The sequence below is a fragment of the Lissotriton vulgaris genome, chromosome 4_1 (genome assembly GCF_964263255.1).
Source record: "Lissotriton vulgaris chromosome 4_1, aLisVul1.2, whole genome shotgun sequence".
NCBI lineage: Eukaryota > Metazoa > Chordata > Amphibia > Caudata > Salamandridae > Lissotriton > Lissotriton vulgaris.
Window position 1 is genome coordinate 1098452759 of NC_141691.1, and position 5663 is coordinate 1098458421.

The window sequence follows — 5663 nt, forward strand, 5'->3', positions numbered from 1 at the left end:
ACCCTGTCTGTCTGACTGCTCTCTGTTTGATATCTTTCCTTTGGTTTGGTGGTAGCCATTGACTATCCCTTCACTTTTTTAGTTACTCTTCTGTTGATTTATAATTAAAGGTTTTGCATGAGCACCAGTTGCGTTACAGATAGGGCTGGGTGTAGTTTGCGTAGCGTCACTATGCACAATATGCAGAATTTTGGAAAAAATGTGTGGAAAATAGCGCACGTCCTGAGGGTCCATGTGCTCAGGACAGGGGTCCCTCGTGCCTGGGCAGGCTCCCCAATCTACCTGGCCTGGCTGGGTTGGAAACCAGGGACCGGCCCGGGGGCCTGGGTTTCGGTCAGGGCCTGAGGTTTAGGAGCCTCCGTCCTGCGGTCTGCCAAGAGTCCATCTGACCGGGACATGGGTCCATGGTGCAGAGCCCCGGAGACCTGCAAGGCTCCATGGACCCCGGGCAGTCCTCCACCAGGAGCGCCTGTGGGCCTCCCCATGCCTAAGGCCCAGCATAGGGTTTCAGAGCCCCCCCCCCCCTCCCCCTGCAGCCTCAGAGCCCTGCAGCCCCAAGACCTGCAGCCCCAAAGTCAAGGGCAGGCGGGAGCCCTCCTGCGAAGGCTCGGGAAGGTAGATTGGAGTTATTTCGGTCCCGGCCATCTGGTCGCACCATTCCCCTCGGCCATCTGGTCGCAGGCAATGCTTTCCAATGGGGCGACCAGTTGGCCGGGCCGGCCTGGAAGTCCCGATGAGGGCTCATTTGCCTCCCGGATCCCAGCCACGGCTCCAGGAGGTCAGGCACATTCGTGCCTAGGGTCCCCTGAGCCTCACGGTGCGCACAGGTTCCCAGAAAGAGGGGTATCCTTCCTCCGAATTACTAGGGGCTTGGTATGCCGGAACACCCCTCTGCCGTGGACCAGATGGGCTATGCCCGGGCCACACCTCCCCAGGCATTTGGGGCTCCCTCCTCCAGCCCGCGGCATGGCAGAGTGCCCGGGACGGGCTCCATGGGTCCCGTGCAGTCTACCCCAGGCTCTGTCCTTGGTCCTGCTGTGTGGCAGGGTGCCCAAACGAGGTCCTGGGGGGCCATGGAGGTTTCCCCTCAGCCTTTGGACCTGAGAGCCCTGACTGGGTCCAGGGGCCCGCCAGGTCCTGGGTAGGGTGCTCTCGCCCTGGGCCCCGTCCCTCGGCTTGCTGCTCTGCCAAAGGTCCGGGACGGGGCTCCCTTGTGCCTGGGGAGCCTCCGCTTGCTTGGCTGGGTTCAGGAGTTCCAGGGGCCTGGGGGAGGGTGGCCTTCACACCCCGGGCTCTGTCCTTGGTCCTGCTGCATGGCAGGGTGCCCGAGAAGGTGTCAGTCAGGCCAGGGGAAGCTTCCCCTGCACCCCTGGGCCTGGGAGCCCTGGCTGGGTACAGGGGCCCTGCCAGGCCCCCGGTCGGGTGCTCCGGCCCTGGGCCCCATCCCCCAGCCTGCCACATTGCCAAAGGCCCAGGACGGGGTTTCCGTTGTGCCCGGGGGAGCCTCCCCTTGCTTAACTGGGTTCAGGAGCTCCATCCGGGGCCCCTGAGGTACCTTGGTCCTGCCACATGACAGAGTACCCGGGAGGGTGCCCGGCAGGCCCGGGGAGGCTTCCCCTGTGCCTAGCAGCCCCGGCTTGGTTCAGGGGCCCCGCTGGGACCCGGGTCAGGTCCTTTGGCCCTGGGCCCAGTCCCCCAACCTGCCGCACTGCCAAAGCCCCAGAACTGGGTTCTGTTGTACCCAGGAAACCTCCCCTTGCTTGGCTGGGTTCAGGAGCTCTGGCCAGCGCCCCTGAGGGCCCCAGGGAAGGTGGCCACCCCACCCCAGGGTCCGTTCTTGGTCCTGCTGCGTGGCAGGGTACCCGGGACGGGGTCCGGAGGGCCCGGGGAGGCGTCCCCTGAGCCTCCAGGCTTGGGAGACCTGGCTGGGTCCAGGGGCCCTTTTGACCCCAGGTCGGTTGCTCTGGCCCAGGTCCCCGTACCCCGGCCTACTACTCCACCAAGGGCACAGCACAGGGCCCGTCGGTCCCGTGCAGGCCTCCCCTGCTTGTCAAGGTGTCTGTGGGCCCCAGGTTGGAGGGCCCGACTGGTCCCCCCTTGCAGCCTCCATGGCTGGGGCCCAGCTGGGGCCCTGGTCCTCCGGTCCCCCATGCCCCGGCGCCTGCTCACTCTTTTGGTGGGACACAGAGTGACCATATGGCTTCCCTTTCGTGCCTGGCCATCTGGTCGCACCTTTCCCCTCGGCCATCTGGTCACACCCAATGCTTTCCTATGGGGTGACCAGATGGCCGAGCTTCCCTGGAAGTCCCGATGAGGGTCCATTTGCCTCCCCGATCCCAGCGATGGCTCCAGGAGGTTGGGTACTTTCACGCCTTGGGTCCCCTCTGTCACCTCGTGTGCACAGTTTACAAGAAAGGGGGGTCATTTTCCTCCAAATTACTAGGGAGAGGGCCAGTCAGACCTCCGTGAGGTCCGGCGATTCTGAAACAGCGGAAGGCAGAACCCGGGCCCGCCCGCCCGGGTCCCCAGGGGCCCGAGTATGCATCTGCCTCTCAGCCCCTTCCCGATGGTCCTTTTTCTCCGAGTTTGCTCAGGTAGACCTCTGTAAGGTCCAGAGATGCTGAGATGGGGTAAGGCAGCTCCCGGGCCCGCCCGCCGGGGCGGCCAGTGGCCCGGGTACGCACCTGCCTCTCGGCCCCTTCCCAATGGTCCTTTTTCTCCGAGTTTGTTTAGGCAGACCTCCGTGAGGTCCGGCGATGCTGAGAAGGGGGAAGGTAGCATCCGGACCCGCTGGGGGGCCGGGTACACTCCTGTCTCTCGGCCCCTTCCCGATGGTCCTTTTTCTCCGAGTCTGCTTTCCCCGGGAGCAGGCAGGCAGAGGAGGCTAGGCCAGCATATCCCCTGTGCAGGGTGGCCGGCCAGGGGATGCCCCAGCTGTACTCTGATCAATTGGGCACTCTCGGTTCATTTAGGGATGGACTGCTTGGCCAGCCTCGGCTGTTGTTTCAAGCAAAGAGCTTCCACCCCGCATGGACCGTCCGACTCGAGGGCCTGCCGCCTGGTGGGAGGCCCTTTACCCAGTAGAGCATGGGGCAGAGAGATGGAGGGGCGAAGGAAGGTTGCCAGTCGGGGAGATGGGCATGCGGCCCCCACCCCGTCAGCAGGTGCGGCTACCTGGTTGATCCTGCCAGTAGCATATGCTTGTCTCAAAGATTAAGCCATGCACATGTAAGTACACACAGCCGGTACAGTGAAACTGCGAATGGCTCATTAAATGTTATGGTTCCTTTGATCGTTCCACCTGTTACTTGGATAACTGTGGTAATTCTAGAGCTGATACATGCTGACGAGCGCTGACTTCCCGGGATCCGTACATTTATCATACCAAGACCAATCTGGGCTCGCTCGGCTGCTTTGGCGAATCTAGATAACCCCGTGACGGCGATGATACATTCGGATATCTTCCCTACCAACTTTTGATGGTATTTTCTGTGCCTACCATGGTGACCACGGGTAACGGGGAATCAGGGTTTGATTCCAGAGAGGGAACCTGAGAAACGGCTACCACATCCAAGGAAGGCAGCAGGCGTGCAAATTACCCACTCCTGACTCGGGGAGGTAGTGATGAAAAATAACAATACAGGCCCCTTGAATTAGTACACTTTAAATCATTTCACAAGGATCCATTGGAGGGCAAGTCTGGCGCTAGCAGCCGTGGTAATTCCAGCTCCAATAGCGTATATCAAAGTTGCTGCAGTTAAAAAGCTCGTAGTTGGATCTTGAGATCATGCTGGCAGTCCGCCGCGAGGCGAGCTACCGCCTGTCCCAGCTCCTACCTCTCGCATCCCCTTGATGCTCTTGACTGAGTGTCCTGGGGGTCCGAAACATTTACTTTGAAATAATCTGAGTGTTCAAAGCAGGCTGGTTGCCTGAATACTTCAGCTAGGAATAATTGAATCGGACTCTGGTTCTATTTTGTTGATTTTCGGAACTGGAGCCATGATTAAGAGGGACGGCCGGGGGCATTTGTATTGTGCCGCTAGAGGTGAAATTCTTGGACAGGCACAAGACGAACCAAAGAAAAAGCATTTGCCAAGAATGTTTTAATTAATCAAGAACGAAAGTCGGAGGTTCGAAGACAATCAGATACCGTCGCAGTTCCGACCATAAACGATGCCGACTAGCGATCCATCGGCGTTATTCCCATGGCCCGCCGAGCTGCTTCCGGCAAACCTAAGTCTTTGGGTTCCTGGGGGAGTATGGTTGCAAAGTGGAAACTTAAAGGAATTGACGGAAGGGCACCACCAGGAGTGGAGCCTGCGGCTTAATTTGACTCAACACGGGAAACCCCACCCGGCCCGGACACGGAAAGGATTGACAGATTGATAGCTCTTTCTCGATTCTGTGTGTGGTGGTGGTGCATGGCTGTTCTTAGTTGGTGGAGCAATTTGTCTGGTTAATTCTGATAACGAACGAGACTCCTCCATGCTAACTAGTTACGCGATCCCCAGGGGTTGGCGTCCAACTTCTTAGAGGGATAAGTGGCGTTCAGCCCCACGAGATCGAGCAATAACAGGTCTGTGATGCCCTTAGATGCCCGGGGCAGCACATGCGCTACACTGAACAGATCACCGTGTGTCTACCCTTCGCCAACAGGTGCGAGTAACCCGCTGAACCCCGTTAGTGATAGGGATTGGGGATTGCAATTATTTCCCATGAACGTGGAATTCCCAGTAAGTGCGGGTCATAAGCTTGCGTTGATTAAGTCCCTGCCATTTGTACACATTGCCTGTCGCTACTACCGATTGGATGGTTTAGTGAGGTTCTCGGAGCGGCCGCACCGGGGTAGGCAACGGCAGTGGCGGAGCGGAGCGCCGAAAAGACGATCAAACTTGACTATCTAGAAGTAAAAGTCATAACAAGGTTTTCGTAGGTTAACCTGCAGAAGGATCATTAATGGCGGAGCGCCCCGAGCGACTGAGGGCGCCAGCCTGAAGACCTTGGTCTCCTCCTGCAAGCACACACCGTAGGCACAGGGCCCGGGCCTGACCTTGCATGCCCCGGCTGGTGGACCGGTCTGCGGCCACATGGGGTGCTCAGGAGAGGACCGGGCCTTCGGTGGGCTTCTTCCCCTGGGGAGGACCTGACTGAGGCATGAGGGACTGTCTCTTGTCCCTCTCTGGGATGGGCATAGTGGTAGGCCCTCCTGAGATGGAACTCAAGCTCACCTGGCACCATCCCCGCAGTGGGGGTAAACTGAATGGCAATGGGCTGGTACCACCCGCCTAGAAGGACCTTCTGCTGCCTGGGCCCTCCTGCGCCCAATGTCCCGGGCAGACCAAGATCCGGGTTACTGAGGTGAGGCCCTTTTCATGTGACAGGGCAGCATGGCCAAGGGCCTGCAAGGGGACCATGGCTCCTCTCTGTGGGAGGCGTGCGGGATGGGGAGCTGCCTGGCTCTTCCCTTCCGGCGCCTCTGGCATGGGCAAGGATGGGGTGGGCTGCACAAGCCAGCTTGGTGCACGGCTCTGGGCAGCCCGGCAATGGACGGCTGAGGTGCAGGTGGGTTGATCCTCCTTCGAGGCCAGGTACCTGGTTTGACCCGGCACCGTGCGGCTGGGCTGAGGGGTTTGAAGACTTGTGCGGTCCCTCCCGGTTACTCT

General features: G+C 59.8%; 1 pseudogene; it reads left to right on the top strand.

Moving 5' to 3' along the window:
• The first annotated feature begins 3171 nt into the window (after positions 1-3171).
• LOC147722917 (18S ribosomal RNA) lies at positions 3172-4956 on the top strand (annotated as a pseudogene).
• Positions 4957-5663: the final 707 nt, after the last annotated feature.